Source organism: Anomalospiza imberbis, chromosome 1 (genome assembly GCF_031753505.1).
Source record: "Anomalospiza imberbis isolate Cuckoo-Finch-1a 21T00152 chromosome 1, ASM3175350v1, whole genome shotgun sequence".
In the NCBI taxonomy this organism is placed as follows: Eukaryota; Metazoa; Chordata; class Aves; order Passeriformes; family Viduidae; genus Anomalospiza; species Anomalospiza imberbis.
In genome coordinates, this window is record NC_089681.1 from 21,151,591 (window position 1) to 21,170,963 (window position 19,373).

The 19,373-nt window shown below is 42.8% G+C and overlaps 1 long non-coding RNA gene across 1 annotated transcript; it reads right to left on the reverse strand.

Moving 5' to 3' along the window:
• Nucleotides 1-18,010: 18,010 nt before the first annotated feature.
• Nucleotides 18,011-19,134, reverse strand: LOC137470434 (uncharacterized). Its single transcript, XR_010997061.1, has 2 exons — nt 18,298-19,134; nt 18,011-18,205 (listed from the first exon to the last, which is right to left on the reverse strand). It is a non-coding gene; the product is annotated as an uncharacterized lncRNA (long non-coding RNA).
• Between the last annotated feature and the right edge of the window lie 239 nt (nt 19,135-19,373).

Consider the following 19,373-nt stretch of genomic DNA (forward strand, 5'->3'; position numbering starts at 1 on the left):
ATACCTCACATTATGTCAGTCCTTTCAGGATTGACATTGAGACATTGATACAGGTGAGAAGGTGGCAAAGCCTGACAATCAATTGGAAAATTAGGTGCAAACTTGATTAGCAGACATTAAAGTACTAATCTATTTCATAAAGATTATTCATAGTTTTGGAACCAATTCAATGTAATTTAATATAAAATTATGGCTTTTCTGCAGATGCTTTGATCTGCCTGGTAGAGTTTTTTAGTGATTCATTCAACCATTTTTAAACACTGGGAAAATACAGTTAGGTCACCTAATGATGGTAATTTTGCTGTTAATGTAAAACTGTAGTGTGAAAAAAAGAGTAAGGAGACATCTCTGAAAGACGATTTCATGTGACATGGGATCCAAGACTTTGGAAATACATTAATTATGCTGACATTAAAATTGTGTCCTGTCTTTATGGGGCAGTCCTAGAGAATGTAAATAACCTGACCAATGAGAAAAATGTTAAGAGAGTATCTTCCTAAAGCTTTGTACAGCTTCTTGTGTTAATTGACAAGGTCTTTGCAACATCATAGAACAATATTGCAAATTCATAGACATGTTATGAGTCATCCTAATTCAAACTGGTTTGAGATGAAGGTAAAGTGCTGTTGGTTTGTTTAGGTTGTAAACAACTCTCAGGGAATGTAACAAGATTGTCCTAATACCTATATATATATATATATATATATATATATATATATATTTCTTTAATTACTAGATAATTTTTAACTGCCTGTGATACTTTAAAGCCAACTTTTAATCAGAATTTTTACTTTTTTTCTCCTTTTTATTATTTCCTCCTTTTCCTTTTAATCAAAATTTTTTCTCCTTTTTCTTTTTTCTCCTTTTTCTTTTTTCTCTTCCTCTTTTTCTCTTTTTCTCCCTTTACCCCTTTCTTCTTTTTCTCTTTTTTCCCCCTCTATCTTATCTTTCTCTTTTTCTCTTTATTTTATACCATTTTTTTTCCTCCACTCCTCTCATTTTCCTCTTGACAACACAGAATTCCCTCAGTTGTAGAAAATCAGCCCACGTTGTTCTTGGTACTGCAGTGGGTGTCTGGGGGAGATGGGCTGGTGTTCTCCAAGTTCCGTGGAGGCCCAGACTGAAGGCTCTGACTGCAGAGTGGGAATGGCCAGGTGTGTGTTTGCCACCAGGGATGCTGCTCCCAGCTCACATCAGTCAGTCCTTGAACCATTATGACCAACAGAGCCACATTTTAAAGGAACCTGAAATAGGGATGTGATCAGCGTGGGGCAAAACCAAGAGCTTCAAATGTCTTGCATTGGTTAGAAGTATGTTGAGAGTTTAAAAAAATAGGGAGGCTCCACAGGTCTAAAATATTGCCCTGCAACAATAAGCATTCTAAAAGCCATGATGAATGTGTCTTTTTGCTCCAGCAGTCTGTCTTAAAATAAGTATAAGTGTTCCAGAATGCAGAAGGTGAAGGATGGCATATAAACAATTGCTTGTTTACTTTTCCCACACTCAAGAACTAGAGTAAATGCAGCCCATAGAATCCACAGAAATACTTTAGTGGTAGGAGTTGGGAAACAGAGCCATGGACTTATCAACCTGTTTGCTTAAAATCAGTGTAGTTTTCCCTTAAAATAGGTCAATAATATAATCAAAGAGAAAGGTACTTAAAAATCACAGCAAGTGGGAAAAGATGCTTTCAGAATTCACAGAATAAGAAGTGGGGTTGACAGCTACTGGGCTATTGCTCATTTTTCCTTGTGGATGCCCTCAGAAACAAGCAAATGTTATTTTATTTGAAGGGCAGAGGATAAAGAGGATTGTCTGGTGGCACAAAAGGAACCAGTGTTGGAGCCAAGGCACCACTGCAGTGCCTTGTTCTGTGAAAAGGTCACCAGACCCTGTGTCTCTGTGTTTCTGTTTAAGCTTTGTCAGCTCTGCCTTTAGTACCTTTACAGACAGGTGTAGCAGTGTCACTTTCTACAACTTTTTGGTATTCTCTTTTAAAATACAGGAGTATTTCAGAAGAAAGCCTCCAACTGTTTTTATTCATAAACATAAAGGCAGTGTATAATATTACTCTATCCAGCATTTTTGAGCAATGCAGGATCACAGCTTATTGCCATAACCTTTGGCCTTTTTTACCGCCTAGGTTTGGTTCTTCAGTGCTCAGGAGCTTCAAGATCATTTAGTCCATGGCTTGGGGAAGACCCCAGTTTTAGATCCCCTGCAGCTGCTTCATCAGCCTGTCCTATCAGGTTTGCCATCTCAGTGATACCGTGTTTATACAATGCACATGCCCTGCGTGCACCTACAAGCCTGCTTTATCTCTACTCAGAGTGCTGCAAAAGTAGATTTTGCTGTTCTTCTGCAGCTGGAAGGGCTTCCCTGACACCCAGGGAGATGTAATAATTATTCTATCTCATTCTGCCCGTGTGCTGTGAGATAGCCAGACCCAGAAATCAGGCTCTCAGTGCCTCACTTTGATGGGCTGGTTCCAAGTTGCTTTACACCTCATTTTTTCTTTGCAGTAACTCTGTTACCTGTGTGCACTATTACACTGTCTAATTCACTATTGATTTTTTCATTGTCTTTTAATGCAGATTGAGGATACTATGTAATTCCAACTTCTTGGAATGTTACATGGCTGTAACCTATGCTGCTTTTACCCTACCTTTGTTTCTCTTAGTTCCTAGTTTAAGAAATTATCAGACAAAACATCCATGTTTTTTTCGATGCAGAAACTTCTTAATGTGTCATGACCTAAGACATTGTGTGTAAATAGGAATTGCACTGCAAATTTTCCCTCCATTGTTTCAGTAGAGAAACGAAATCTTTTAGAATAAACAAATTTACGCTATCTATGCTTTTCCCTTACATTTTTATTTCTATTCCTTTTTCCCAAGCAAGAGGAAATTTTAGCTATAGAAAGAATCAAGGTGAAAGCATTCTACAACGAGGAACTTTTACCTGACTCCAGGACAGAGATGTTGAGTATTTGCTTGTCTCTGTTTGACTTGAAAACAGTACCTGGAGATGGCTTTTTGTTTATGTGGAGTGTCTGGGTGTGAGGGGAAAAGCATTCACGTTTACATTTCTTCACTGCTTTTTTCTCTAGCTCCCACACGTGACCAATAGCCCTGCAGGGAAGGGTGGGGCAAGTTGTGCATGTTGCTCTTTATTTCACCATAAACTTTACTAGGACTTTTAAGGGGAAGGCAGACCCTGCTTTAACACCACTGGAATTGTGAGTTACCCCTCTGCATAATCAATACCATGGTTAATGTGCATGGGGAGAAAGGCAAGTAAAATCTGTGTAATTCCAGAATGAACTAGGTGCAGGAGGACACTTTAAAAGGTTCAGGAAACTTCTGTGAGAGGGAGCCCAAACCAACACCACAATCTCCCAGGCCCGAGACAGAGACATTTGGTATCAGGGAAAAGTTGCTTAAACTCTTTCAGCCCAGGCACCATCTGCCAGAGACAGTTCTTGAGCTTTGACACTTTCAGGGAAGGTGTGCAAGGCAGACACAGACACGGGGAGGTAGCAGCACCTCTCCATTTTATACGTGAGGGTTTTGAGCAACAGACATGCCAAAGGTGATACAGGGAGGGTGTGCAAAGCCAGGGATTTGTTACCCCTTGCCCAAATCTCAGGCTGATGCCAAATACAGCTGGGGAGTTTGCTGAATGCCTTAGCCTGACTCCTGGAAAGTACTCTTGCATTCCTGGTGAAACCAGTGAGATCCCCAGTTTAGAATGCATTTATTTTTAAACTGCACAGACAGGGAATACGTTTTGACAAACATGTTCCAGACTGTTGAGTGCTTTGTGGATTCTTAGCCCCTGAAACATCATCATGCCTAACTTCTCATTAAACCTGCTGCCTGGCAGCATCCATCAGTCCTCCTGTGAGCTCCCAGGCAGAGCCTGAGAGAGTGTGAGGTGCCTTTCTCAATCTAGCCTTGCCTTTTTTTTGGTGGTTTTTTTTTTTTTTTTGTTTGTTTGTTTGTTTTTGTTTGTTTGTTTTTGTTTAAATCACTAGCGAAGTTGAAAGTAGAGTTTACAGAGGGAGAAAAATTCCAGGTGAGTTCCACTCACAAAATTGACAAACTACATATGAAATGTGGTATTTTAAACCTCGTTTCAAATCTCATTCTATCAGGGCTAATTGGTTCATCCTCTTGGTGCAGTATAGGCTGAATTTTGAATGTTGCACTGATAACTCTAAACTGACACCAGTATCTACACAGGACAGCTGATGATGCGGTATCAAATTTCACTTCCAGTACATGTCTTACCTTGGGCAGAGTGGAGTCCTCTCTCACCAGAGTTTTATAACTCTTGATGAAATCTTTCTCAGTGTTATGTATGCATGAAGTGCAGGTGGTGGACACTGAGCTTGGTACCACAATGTGGAGCAAAGTAATCCCATAGCAGTGATTCCTGTGATATCTGTCCCTGAGGTCACAATGATGAGCAGGCAGCAACTTGAGTAAAAAAGCAAGACACAAAAATATGTCAGAAGGTCCTGTAACCTTAGTTATCCTGGGATCTTATTTGTAAGGTGAGGGGGAATAACTGCATGCTTCAACCCTCCTCCTTACAGTGAGGCTGAGTAAAGCACATCTGTTTGAGATCCCCAAGAAATCAATGTGTTAGAATCACCACTGGTTGTCTGAGCCTGGTAGAAGAGTATGTGGCTGCCCAAAGGGGCTTTTTCTCTCTCTTACCCAGGTCATGCATTTCTGCCCTCTGGTGTCTCAGCAGGAGCCTCGCTCTTTCATCTGCCTGAAGCCTCTTTTCATTTGGTTTGGGTTTTTTAATAGGGTTAGTTTTCAGGCAGGTACATAGGTTGGTTTGACCTCTTAAAATTCCATTGCCAAACTATGGGAATGCTAAACCCAACAAAAGGAAATATGCCCACCTCTTTTGGCAGCAACCCGATTGTAGCTTTGAGTTAAAGTGATTGTCAAAGTGCATGCAAAATAGTCTTTTCTGTTCAGGGTGAACTAAAGACTTCCAAGTGTAAGCACAGGGAATTAATTACAGCATTTGCACAGCCCTTTTCTCCCAGAGTCTCACACATGGCTGGACCACATGATGTTTCCTGGCATTACCAGCAGATGAGCCATCACCAGCAGCTATGGGAGCACCCATTTCTTGTATGTTTCAGCTCCTCCAGTGGCTGGAGTGGCGGTGAATTTCTGCAAATGCAAGACAGGATCAGCATCATGCAGTACCAGTGAAGCTTCTGAATTCATAGAAGTGTATGGATGTGCAGTTATCTGGTCAATAAGGTATTCCATTAGTCACAGGTGAAATTACCATCATTTCATTGAAGGATGTACATATAGAAGGTGTTTTATAGGCAGTATCATGAAGAATGCTACTCATTTAAGTTGTCCTTTGCACTACATATCCATTCTTTGCTTTGGAAGTGACTCCACTGCTGGTTAGTGCTCCCATTTTGTAAGGTTTAGACAGCAGATGCCCGAAGTTAAATTTGATGCTATGGCTCTCAAAACACCATTGCAACATGGGGGATGGGTAGCAGGGATTTCCCCTTGATCTGTGCTGCTCCCTTTGGGTTCCAGAGCTTCCATCAGGGCAGGGAGGGGGAAGGGAGACTAAGGATATCTGAAAATCTTCATTGTCAACAAGGCCAATTATATACATGCCAATTACCTCAATTAAAACAACCAATCACACTGTAATGAGGAGAACCTTTAGAGCCTGAGGAAGGTGCTTTGAAATGCCTCTGCTCAGAGATTCCCTATTAATGCAGAGAATTGCCCCAGCAGCAGTTCTTGGCTCCAATGACTGGAGTCTGGTAACAATGACAATGGAGCTGGGAGGATGGGGAGATGGATGGGACTGGTGCGACAGTACAGGAGTTGAAATTTTAGCAGCAGTCTGGCTGCGGATTTGCAGTATCAGCCAACACAAATCCTTGATGGCAGTGTGAAGGAATTGGATTTTTTTGTTACATGTATGTGTAGTCATTGTCTTTGTGTCCAGGAAATTGCTTAACCTGCACTTTACTGACCAGTCACTTTCCCAGGAATTCTGCAGCTTCCTCTAGCTTTGGGTCTTTCTAAGCCTCAAGTATAATTTTCTCCTTTGAAGCACTATACTGCTTTTTTAGAAGGCCTGATCCCGTAGCGGATGGAATCCACTGAGAATCCTTCTAATTTTGTGAGCTATTGATCAGACCCTATATGGTTGAATTCAGTCTGTTTGCAGGTGATGCTGCTACTTGCTTAGTAAGGCTCGTCACCCTGGTCTCTGGTTTTAGAGGAGGATTCTTCCCATGCCACATGACTGCTCCTCTTCTAAACTTCCCAAACATTCACTGTGTGTAGTCCCTGTTCAGTCTGGGACTGATGTGCTGGTTTTGTCCTCCTTCATTCTGCAGAGCTGCGTCATCTGTATCTAGACACATCAGTGCAATAATGGCAGACATTTCTCCTGTACATACAGAAGTGAATTCCAGTTTTAAAGCAGTACTTATGTGATGTGTCACATTCTCTGTGAAAGAATACAAGTAAGTCGCACCCAGGTAATATAAGTGTGTCTCTCAGCTGGCAGAGGACTAGGTCAGTTTAGACTAATAGCTACCAAATAATAGATACACAGATGCTCTTAAATTGGTTTAATTTATGTATGGCGGCCCTGACAATTGGAAGAAAAGATAAATATACACAAAGCCTTCAAAGCTTGGGGTGTTGTGATGCTAATTGAAAAGTCACCAAAGGAAGCCTGCATGGTGTGTGGGAATCTTAGTGCCTGAGATTAGTGGCTAATTAGTGGCTGGGAGCTGGAGGGCACTCCTCCCAGCTAGCTCACATTGAAAACAGGCAGCTTGGCCCTGGCAGGCAATTCTTGCCCTGACACTGGCAGTGAAGCAAGTGTTGTGGACAGCAGACAGTTGTGGAGATGGGAAGATACACGTAGTGTCAGCGCTGTAGCAGATTCTCCGTACGTGCACAGAAGCAGTGCCAGAGATGCTGCTGTCTCGGTGGCTTGCTGCATCCTGAGCCACAGCAAAGATACAGGCATCTGAGAACTGAGCTCTTTTTTTCTTTTTAACAAATGCACAATTCCTGTTATCTTACTTTCTGCTTCTTTTATGCTGTGTTTGCAGCAGATGACAACACACTCTGGAGGCTCCCAGCTTCAAACCTTGCTTTAAAGTCTGATGAGAATGCATACAGATGGTGACACCCCCTTCTTTGCATCGTGCTTTAGAATCATGACATTTTAAAAATAGAGGTTTCATCTGTCTGCCAGTGTCTCAGTATTTCCCTCTAAAGCTTTTCCCTGAAGTACAAATGAAGTATGAGAATCAGAGATTTAAAGAACACACTTCTGTCATATGACTCTGTGAGGGTGGCCTTTAGAAAATTGAAGGAATTGATATTGCTGATGCATCACTGACACCACTGAACTAACCAGGGCTTGCTTTGATTTGGCATGCATCTCTTTTTCTCAGTTGTTTTGCATTTATTTGTGAGAATCCCTTATTTATTTCTTAAAATAAGAAAGGTTGTTTTGTAACTCTAAAGAGTTACACTTTTTCTTCCTTTTGTTACATTTGCTTTTTCATATCTGAAATGTGTAAAGACAGTTTTAAATTATTGCACAGCCTCTCGATTAAACTAACTGGTACCAAACCTCACACAGGCATCAGGTATCAATACCAGGATGGATCACTTCTGAACACCACAGAAGCTAGAAAATTTTCTGTCACCAGCTGTGGGAATAACACTGTTTTGCTCAAGCTGGAGTCACAAATGGGATAATGTCATAAGCCTGTGGTCACCAGCAGTGGCCTGGGACCATGTGAGCTGGTTGTAGTCAGCTTTTCTGGTGATCAGTGCATAAGAACATCTAGGCCAGTTTCCTTAACCCTCAAGTCAATCAACCCTCTTCAACAGCTGTTAAAAAAAAGCTGAATCACCAGTAAGAGCTAATTACAAAGTGGACATCCTCTATATCGAAGCTATGTTGTGAAATTGATGCTATGAGGAGAGGTTTTGCTGCCAGAGCTAATACATAGTTGTGAAAAGGTAACAGGCTTTCAGACACAGAAATTCTTCTATGAGTCTGAAAGAGAAAACCAAGTTATTCTGGCCCATTCTCAAAAATTCTGCAGAAAGAACAGGCATGACAGCCCTAGATGTGGACAGTCAGCTCTGTCACAGATAACACCAGCTTGCAGGGCAGCCTGGAGAGCCCAGGTGCTCCAGGAATCTTAATAGCCTGTGTGAAGCAACAAATTCCTGAAACCTTGCTCTTCGTTCAGTAAATGTTTGTCAAACCAGGAATGAGAGGATACAGGAAAAATCAGCATTTTCTGGCGAAATTATTTGCAGCTGGTTCTAGGTGGGTATTAGTAATGCAGCTGTCAGTTTTCACATGATGGCTTTTGAACAGACACCCTTTTATCAGTCATCTTTTAAGATATCGTCCCTTTTTATCTTAAGCAAAATACCTATGGTACCTTTATTGATGGTTTCAGATCCTAGTGGACAGTAACATTAAGATGATACCCATGGAAGCTGGTCAGTGCAGTGATTGATGCTGCATGGGAATGTGGTGACAGTGCTGCAAGCTGGAAGTCATTCCATGCTGGAACCTTGCATGGAGCTGGGAGCAGATAAGGCATCTGAATAATCCCCCTGTAAGGTGAAAAGGGAGAAGAATCCCAAATCAAATATATTCAGCTGAATAGAGCTTGTGAAGGGACCACTGTTTGCTTGAATAGCTTTTGAGAGGAATCTTAAGAGGACAGACTGGCCTGGCAGGCAAGTTGCCTCTGCCAAGATGCTTGCTTCCTTTTGGGAACCACAAGAGAAAACATTTCCCCTTTTCTTCTCTCTATATACAAATAGCCCCTTCTCCTTCCCGCCTGCTCCCTGCCAGGCTTGGGATATCTCTTGCTACTGGGTGAGGAGAAGTAGGGCCAGACCAGCTATTTCTTCACAGCATCCATTTAACGTCAAGGCTTGACAATGATCGTTTGTCCATGGGTTCCTCTTTGCTTGGGAAAAGGCCCTGTCACGAGAGCATTTAGATAATGCAGGTGGGTGTCAGTGGACCACAAACAGTCCAGCCTTCTCCCCAGAGTGCAGAAGGGGCTCTGGGAGAGAGACTCATCCATGTCTTGATCTCCAGATGCTGTGTCTGAGCAGTTCCTGTATTGCTGAGGAGTTTTGTGGGGTTTTGACAGGCTATGTCTGTGAGAGAGGACAGGAGAATACTGTGAAGGAGCTATGGAGAAGGAACTGCAGAGGGGTTTCCAATTCCTGAAGGAAATGTGCATGCCCCTACGGGTCTGCAGGAGCCCAAAGCTGTGCTCAGCTCTATGAAACCTGTTAGCTCAGATGTAGATACCAGGATTTCTTCTGGTTTCTGAGTCATTTCCCCATAATTTAGAGAAGGCATTGGACTGAGCTGAAGTTCTGCAAGCATATCTGCTTGCATGTCAGCTAAAAACTCCTCAAGATCAGCACAAAGTGCTAGCCTGCTCCAAAGAAAAGCACCAGACCTCATTCTGCAGCTTTTGTTGGATTAAAACCAGAAACACCATTAAGATGTTCAGAGGGCTGAAGCACCTCCTCTATGAAGACAGACTGAGAGATCTGGGATTGTTCAGCCTGGAGAAGAGCAGGCTCTGAGGAGACCTTTTATAGTGGCCTTCCAGTACCTAAATCTACAAGAGAACTGGAGAGGGATTTTTGAAAAGGCATTTAGTGATAGGACAAAGAGGAATGGCTTTAAACTGAAAACTGATTTTGATTAGGTATTAGGAAGAAATTCTTCCCTGTGAGGTGGTGAGGCACTGGAAGAGGTTGCCCAGAGAAGCTGTGGATGGATGCCCTGTGGAAGTGGTCAAGGCCAGACTGAATGGGGCTGTAAGCCAACCTGGTTTAGTGGAAACTGCCCCAAACTAGATAGTCTTTCACCCAGCCAAAACCATTCTGTGATTATATAAAATAAAAAATTGAAATGCTTCTTCAAAGAAGGTATAGAAGCCAGTTTGCCTTGCAAAAGCTCTAACAACTGCTTTCTCCTGGTAAATTCCAAAATAAAACTCAGCTCTTCCAAAATTAAGAACAATAAATTCACCTATAAAAATGTTTAAAAAATATCCATTTCAGAATAAAATTCAGTATTTAAGATGACAGCTGAGAGATCTATGTAAGTCCGGTTTAACTGGAGCAAAGCTAAGGTGAGAGACAGGTCAAAATCAAGTTTACCATGGAGGCTATCTGCAGCCTTTGCAGAGAAAGCTTACCATCTTACTGGGCAGATCATGTTTCTGTTATTACCAATAACAATCTGGTTTCTACTGTTTACTCTCCCCTCTTTCCTAAGCTATTGCTTCTGACACAACACCTGGGGTGAAGCTCTGATGAGACTGAGTCATGTTACTGATTCAGAAGTGTCCCAGATCATATCACCCAGTGTGAGAATGTGTAGGTCCTCTCCCCAGGGTACTCATCATCCAAGCCAGAGAGATTGTAAGGAGGAAGGGCATGGAGAGTAGGGATAGCTCTGCTATTTTGAATGTTGTGATTTATAGCTGTAGTTTTTCAATGAAACCCATTTTTTATTTTATTGCATTTTGATGTTAAAGCGTATGAAATCTTACAAATATTTCAGTGGAAACAGCCTGCCTTTCTATTTATGCTATGAGGGAATGGCTTTTCTATGCAATTAGCCAGGAGGATCAAACTTGATGATGGAGCAGTTTGGACTGAGCTGCTTTCTCTTGCTGGCCTGTTCAGAAAGCCCTAAGGGGGACAAAGCCAGCCATCTTTACAGCCTCAGTGGGTGACAGGAACAGGCTGCTGCCTCTGGCTGTGTGCAGAGACCCCCCTGCTCCGCAGGAGCTGATCCTGTTATGCTCCGTGGAACAAGTCTGAACAGGGTGAAATGAAGAGGAAATGCCAGTTCCAGGCCTCCCAGATGCCTCTGAGTTACTCTGTACACTAACTTTTTCACCCTCAGGAGGTTTTGCATATTAGCTCCTCACCATCCACGCACTGCTTTTGGATCAGCACTGGAAAGCCACCCCACCCAGGGGATTCGGGGGACGTGAGCTCTGTCGTGTTTACTGGGCTGCCTCTCTGCTCTCCTGTGTAGGTAATCCTCTGCTCTCCTGCAGGTATTAACACGTACAAGAAAGCTTCATCACAATAAATAGTACCACAACTTGCCACTTTTTTCTGTCCCTCAAAGATACCATCAGACATTTAAATCAGCCCCAGTAAAAATCATCGGTGGGGCTGCAGAAGGGTCAAAGGTTTGCTGGTTTAGGATTTCGTGGGAATATACGCTTGTTTGGACTTGGCCCAAAAGCTTCGTTTACCTGTTTGACAGGTAACAATTAGCGAGTAATAGCTCTGCCGGCTGGAATGTGGCTGCGAGGGCCAGCGGGCGCTGGGTTACCTGGTGGGCAGGTGTGGGTGCAGCGCCCAGATAGGTATGTGCATGCACAGCATTCCTGGGAATCAGTTTTCCCTTAAAGATGCAGCGATGACTGCAGGGCACAAAAGGGCTGGGCTTAGCCCAGGCTCCAAGACACTGGAGCTGTTGGCAAGGTAAAGAAATAAAGTAAATAGTGGAACAGGAGAGGAGCTGAGGGAAGGGCTGCAAGAAGCAGCTGCCCTTTTATTTCCTTCCCTGAAGAGAGAAGAGTTTTGATTCTTCCCTGAGAATCCTGATAACAGATAATTTAGTGTGATCTGGTGTCATGAGAGATAGAAACATAAAGAAGGGAAAAACCAAGCTCACTTGGCAAAGGATAGATGTGAAGTGGGGAAACCACGTCTCAACTGGTTTAGAAACGGTTAAACGGCTTATGTGCCGTTACCTCAACTCTGCCATCAGCGAGAATCCAAGCCTTATCGGTTTATTGAATAAAACCACTTTATCTGTGGCAAATGGCCCCATTTCCATCTCCTGCAGCAGTCAGGGAAGATTCCTGCATCAGCCCCTCCCTCCAGGGAACCTGGTATAAATTATGTAGACAGGGACTTTGCAGGCGGGTTGAAAATGTTAGTTTTATTTTTTTTTTCTAACCACTGCAGGTGACCCTCCTCTTTTAGGAACAGAAAGGTTTGCTCATTCTTTTCATATTTTATTCCCATCTGTGAACAGGTTTCTGTGTTTGTGTGTTTCCACTTTGGTGTTTCATATTTGACAATTGAGCTATTGTGTGACTTTGGAGAAGCCACATCCTCTTTCCTGGTCTCTGTATTTTCACCTGCAGAGTTGGAGTAGCGACTCCTATGTTATTAACCACAAAAAATGCAGATTACAAGTACTGCTAGTTATTAACATGTATGGTATTACAGATACATATCATACAATAATTCCTATTTTTAATAAAAAACACATTTTTTTTAACTTATAAAGAGCTTCTCTGGCTGAAAGAACTTTGTCCTTGGGGTACCAGTTGATGTCGTTTGAGGAAGAAGAAATCCAAGTATAATTTGAGACCATTTTTCTTGATCTTAAAGGACCCAGCGTAATTTTGAGTAATTATGCATTATTTGTACACTGTTATTTAGTAGGACCTTCATTAAGAGGGAGTCTCTTTGCTCAGCAGTGTGTGGGCCAGTAAATGGTCATTAAGCCTGACTACTGGCTGACACAATAGCAAGGTTTGTATTTATTCTCGTGAACTCCACAGGAGCCACAAGAAAGCACAACAGAAGCACAGAGACATCTCTGCACTGGGGATCAAACCAAAGCAAAACATAACCCTTTCTCAGAAAGTGCTGAGAAATACATGATGAGTCCTGTCCCTCTGTCCACAACCACTGCATGAGAAGGTGCAATTACCTATCCTGGGTTGGACCAGAGACTCATACACTGCATTACACACCTCTGAGAGCCCCTGCCCTTTGAGAAGAAGTGAGCAGCATTCTTCCCCTTCTAAGCATCCTTCATTCTGAGTCTCAGACTTCCTCAACTGGAGTTTGGATCTGCATCTCTGCATTTCACATCTCTTAAGTAAACACGCTGTTTTGTGCATTGGTCTGACTGCCATTGGAACCCCTGTGTCGCTTTTACCTCCATAATGTTATGCAGCTATGATCCCCACAAGCTGTGAGATACTTCAAATAATAATTTTGTTTATTATAGGCCACATTTTTGACTGCAGCATTTGGCATTGATGGTACTGTGTGGAGCAGCAGGCAAAATAATCTTTCTGGGAGTCCTGGTAGCATCCCTTGTTAAGAACAAGAGGAACTGCACAGAGAATCTGAGCCATGATTAGTGCTGAGTGACGTGCTCTTCTGGTGCTCTTAGGAATAGGAAATTTCATGCTCACAGAATTGTTAACATAGAAATGAAATAAGGTGGCAGCCAGTGACAGCCTGGTAGTTTCACTGGTTTCACCAGTGGCAGCCTGGTGGAAATGTTTTACCTCACCTTTCACTGTGATAAATTCTTTCTGTGAAAACAAGTAATTCAGCCTTTCAGTTTGGTGCTGCTTTTTGCTGTATCAGCACTTCAGCCAGAACACTTGGAAGCATTTAAAGAGTGGCATTAATTAAAGGTGACTCAGAAGCAAATGGGATATGAAGAACTTGGAAAGGATGGAAGAGTAACTATTGTACAAAATGCTTTTCTAAATGAACACCTGGAGGGATGAAGCTATGGAGAGCATGGTTTGGGAAGCAGCCTTCCCACTGCAGCAGTGCAGTCGTGGTGATTAAACACACCTTTTGGAAGCACACACCGTTTGGAAGGGGCTTTCAACCATCACCAGGCAAAGCTTACAATGAGTGACTTGTTGCATGTTAAGAGGCAGGATGACTCCGCTTGCTGTTTGGGTTCTGTACAAAAGGTTGGCAGTACTTCAGGCTGAACAAGGGGACTTTCAAGAGTATAGCAAGGACTCTGTTGTTCACTGGTAGCTACCAATAAAAAGTCCACTAGATAAAGTGGGTTATAAATGGCATCTGAAGTAGTCTTTCCCCCTAGCAGAAGATATTCCAGCAGAGACACGCAGGAAAAGGATCAACTCAAAGGAATTCACCACCACAGGTTATTCCCAGGCAGCATCACTGCCTAAGGAGGAGCAGAAAACACGTGGCCTTATTCTCTGTGAAGCGTTTGTGGAATTTTGGTCACCATAGCACCGAGTCACCAAATACAGAAAGGTCCCTCCCATGATTCATAACTGAACCCACAGTGGCCACTGCTGTTTCTAACCAACCTTCTGTCTCTGCCAGAAGTGTGTAATAGCTGAATGGAGCTTTGCTGGACACCTACGGGCTGCTCCATCCTCCCAGCATGCTGCAAACAGATTACTACACCCAGCAAATCTTTATGAGCTTTTTCTGGGCAGATGAAAAGAGCAGGTAGTTCTGTGGATTATTTTACACAACCATAGGTCTGAGAGAGATCACCTGCTATTACTTGCTAGGTTAAGGATTCAGAAACATTACATTATGAGACCTTGGGTTCCGATCCCCATGTCCAGATCTATTTGAAAGGAAGTTTTCTGAAATAGTTATCAGTTTGAGGCTGATAACGTAATATTAAGAAATTTTAGCCAAATGGTTCTGCTGCAAGTGGCAGTAAGAATAGAGAAAAAGGCACTATTTTGTCCAGTTTTGTTGTTTTCACACATATGAACAGTTCTGCCATTCCCAAGTTTCAGAGAATGATGCTGAAAGTTAGCATGGCATCAGGAGAGGCTGACAGAAAAGAAATACTGCTTCAGGAATCTGCTTCAGAAAATTCCTTTGAAATTCACATTTGCTCAGCAGTAGTTGTTAATGTCAGCAGCTAAATACATCTGGGCTTCCATCCACACAGCGCACGCCAGGTTATGTGTGGCCTAAGAGCAGACACCTCTGCCTCTCCAGAGCTCTCCTGCTGGGATGACTACCCTGGAGACAGACGTCCCCTGTCAAGACAAGCTGCCCAGCAAGGCTTTCTGGAGTTGGGACAGAGGAGCAGATCACAAGGAGCACAAGGGGAAAGAAGGGGGCTGAGAGCTGAGAATGTGAGCAGATAGACTGCAACTGGGAACCAGAGCATGGGAAGCACTGGACTGCTTGGGCGAGGCTGGAGCAAGAGGTGGCTACCTCTGGGCACAGCAGAAACAGAAGGGCTGACTGAAGACAGATGTGGGCATGGGAGGGACTAGGACTTTTTGAACTGGAGAGAACAGAGGTAGAAGGAAAAGTGGTGGGGTTGGTCTGTGAGGAACAAGGGTTACTGATGGCTTTTTGTTGGGGACCCAGTCTAAACAAGACCAATGACTGTGAGCAGCCTCCTGCTTCAGCCACCATGTTTTCTGCTTCTCCCTGGTACTGGATTGCCCAGAGATCTCAACATTACTGACACTAATTACACTACCAGGAGTTTCATCACTGCAGGAAAGTCACTTCTCATAGGCAAACTGGAACACAGATGGCTGCTGGTTTTAATGGTAGAATCACAGAATTCTAGAACAGCCCAGATTGGAAGGAACCTTGAAAGATCATCTGGTCAAACCTTTCACACAGAAGGGAGCCTAGATGAGCTTGTCTAGCACCCCATCCAGTCGCATATTGAACACCGCTGGTGATGGGGTCTCTACCGTGTCCCTGGGAGGCTGTAGAATGAAACACTGTGGGTAGGACAACCAGAAACTGGAGAACTGGATTAACAGTAAGTGGATGTCTTAGTGCTGTACTGATGCAAGACATGGGAGGTTGTCAGTCAGAGAGGCCAGGAAGCTTTCCTTGACAGCAGCATAACAACAGCAACCACGGTTGTACTGCTGCAGGACGGCATCTCCAGCCAGCGACTGCAGTGCTGAGGCCACTGTGGAAGGGAGAGGTGAGACCCCAGGGCATGACCTGCCTCATTTTGCCCTAGGATGGTGTCCCAGACTCGTTCTGCACAGAAAAAGACTGCAAGGAGGTACTAATACATCAAGGAAGTAACTACCACGGAAACAAGGAAGGAAACAAACACAATTTAAGTTAAAGGGCAGTGTTGTCACAAGGACAATAGGGTACAAATGGACTTTGACATATTCCAGGTGGTAAAGAAAGGGTGGCATCTAACCAGGTGAGAAGTGAGTTACTAGAAGAGATCTCACAGGAGGAGCAGTGAGAACAAGGGGCTCAGGGATACAGTTGGGTTGGGACACGCTACCAGAATCATTCAGAGCCAGGACTTGGTGGGAAATGTGAGCCCTTCCAGACCACTTGCTTGAGCAACTTCCATTATGGCATTTCCTAACTTTTGAGCTGTCTTGGATCTTCCAGGCCTTTTGCAGAGCATCATTTTCTGTCTTCTGCAGCTTTAATTAGAATAAAATCTCATCTAGACTTAACTATGTACTATTAGTGGGAAAAAAAAAAAAGAAAAAGAAACAGAAAAGCAAACTATCTGTACTTAACAACTGAGTTCTGACACAAAGAACTTGTCTTACCCAAGGCTGGTTGGGACAAAGCAAACAATGTGCATTTGACTGTAGCCCAGCTAACGCCGGAGCCTTTGTGGAAAATAAACTGCAGCTATCACAGCTCAAGGGATTCTTTCTCTGCCAGAGATAGGAGAAGTTATGAAGGATAAAGAAGAAACATCTCTTGGACAGTTCAGTGTAGTATATAGTCTCTCCTTCAGACTGGGGAAAGATGAAGAGGTAGTGCCTTTCCAATGAATGCCTTATGTTGCAAGAATTTAGATTGTAAAGGATTTGTTCCTTAAGTGATACATAATTTATTAAATCTTTTCATATCTGTGAAATAAAGAGCAAACAAATCCTCACACTCAAGCAGAAATACAAATAGGTTCTTATGCAACTCCACCCTCTGGAGCTACTCTTGCCAGTTTCGTCAATGGCTTAATTTAAACAAAATCCCAGGACATATGCACTCCAGAACGCTTCAGCGTGACCTCAGCCTGAGCTTCCTTTTAAGGTGGCAGGTCCTAGGGTTTCCTTCAAAAGCATATGTGCTTATTGGCACCCTGTGTTGTCTAGGGAAAGGTCATGAGATCCATCTTATTTTCAGATTAGTGTACACTATGATAATAGCTGTGCAGCTTGGACTGCTGTTGATGTTTCTTTCTTTGTAAGAAAAAAGGAAAAGTATGTGGAATTAGCATGTCATCACACCCACTTCTTCCCTCCTCTCCCCACTGCAAGGCTTATACAAAGGACACAGCCAAACACAACCTGTGCATCACACAAAAATAATATTCAGTCCAATATTTTGCAAGTAACTGATTGATAACTGATAATTTTTATTATATCATCATTAAACATAATAATAATGCTTTCATTCTATAAGCAGTGTATGTGACACTGTATGAGATTTTAAGCCTAGATAACTAATAGCACAGATTAATGCCTGCACCTTCCACATCATCCAAATGGACAGGTAAACTCAGATGTACTTCTAGTTCCAAGAACTGCCACAGTATGTTTTGCCTTTCCTTCCTATCACCTCTCCAAGGTCTTCCAAGCCTTTTTTGCTGTGGCTTTTCTAGTGGGTGTCATGATGCTTCTTAATCAACAAGTGCAGAAGTCCATGGGAGTCTTTCAATATTTATCAGCAAGATTTGGAGTCCTGCCTCTAAGAATGGTGGGAAGACTGCTCTTGGTTAAGGGCCATGCTGCTGAATGGATGCCATAGGAGAAATGCTTCCCCCAATACGAGACTTGGTGGTTTTCATAAAACAACAGGTAGCATAATTTTCCTCCTTTTGCTTCAGCTTTTGACTATAGAGAGGACGTTTGCATAATCATTTAATGTGTAAAAAGGCATGCAGGAAAATTTAACAGAGTTTTGTCTTTGAATGCAAATACCAGATGCTGCAGAGCCTCAGCCATACAGATTTTTTAGTGAAAAGACTCCCTCTTTCCTTGTAATAAATGAAAAATAAATTATGTGTGCATTTTTAAAAATTCTCACCACTCTACACTTGGAATGTCATATTAAAATGCAACTTGAAATTACATTTCAAATGTTAAGCTCAAAATATTAACCTAAAAAGATGTAAAGGTGGAGGTGGCCCAAGAAATCTGTCTCTGTCCCATCCTGTCCCACCCCATTCCATCCTTAATCCTGGGAGATGAGCAATGGAGCAGCTTGGTCTGCAGGAAGGCATTTGGAACACAAAGGAGGATTTTTTTGGTGCACGATTAGCAGCAGCACAGTGTTTCTGTCTGGAAGGGGGGTTGCTGTTGGAGGCAGCAGAAAAAAATAATCACCAGGCGCTGTGGGTAATATTCAGGGCTTCTGTCAACACCACCCAAATTACCAGAGCACTTACCATAGAGGCAAACCTTGGGAAATCACGTCAAGTGTTTAGCAACCGGTGACTTCATAGTTTTTCTTATTTGAGCAGTGCAGGATGAAAGCCTCCTACAATGCCCGAGCAGACAACTGACATGTCCCAGCCTGTTTCCTTCAATGGTTAAAAGAAGTTATGGCAGCCATTTAAATAAAATCTCCCTTTGTCTGTGCAATTATCTCTGAAAACAGCACAGGGTGTTATGGGCAGCCTTCACAGGTAAGAGATATATCTGAGGTCCTATGCGAGCACTTTGGGCTTGGGAAGCAGTTTAATCTGGTCTTGGAATGTCTCATCATACTGACTTGAAGGAGACAACTCACCCTGGATGTCAACCTTTTGAGGGAGGACAGGTGGTTTTGCACAGATTAGCCCATGCAGCAGATGACAGAAACTTTCAGGAGGAAAATCTCAGTGTGTTTCTTTACAGAACCTTGCCCTCCAAGCCTTTTTAAGCCTCCTTTTCTGCCAGCCAACAAGCCCCAATGGCTATGCCAAGGCAGGGGTTGCAAAGAACAGTTATGTGACAAGACTTATGAGGAAATAAACCAGGAGCACCTGATGACACCAGGCACCCCACAAAACACACAATACAGGATTATCAGGTTCAATCTCCACTCCAAAGCCAATGGTAATGAAAGGCTGGTGACTATCTCCACTGTCCACTCCTCCCCTTTCTCAGATGCTGATGTGTAAATCTAGCCTTAGGACCTATGAACTAGAGAACATTTCAGTTCTATTTATCCCTATTGTCTTGTGAAAACTCTCATGGTCTTTACAAATGCACTCTGTGAGAAGCTGAAAGAGGCATGGAGTCAAGAGATTTGCCACAGAGATTCACCTTTCTACCCCCGAAAATGGTTCTGCTAAGAACTGAAATAAGCTACGAAGGTTATTTTAAGAATTTTTTTCCCACAAATTCAGAGATTGGATGGGTTTTTTTTAAAGAATGTCTTGATTTAAGTATGAGAAATGTCTCATTAGATTTTACTCCATATTCTAGTGATTCAAAAATCCTTAGTGAAATGTCATGTATTTTCAGACAGGTTTTGCAA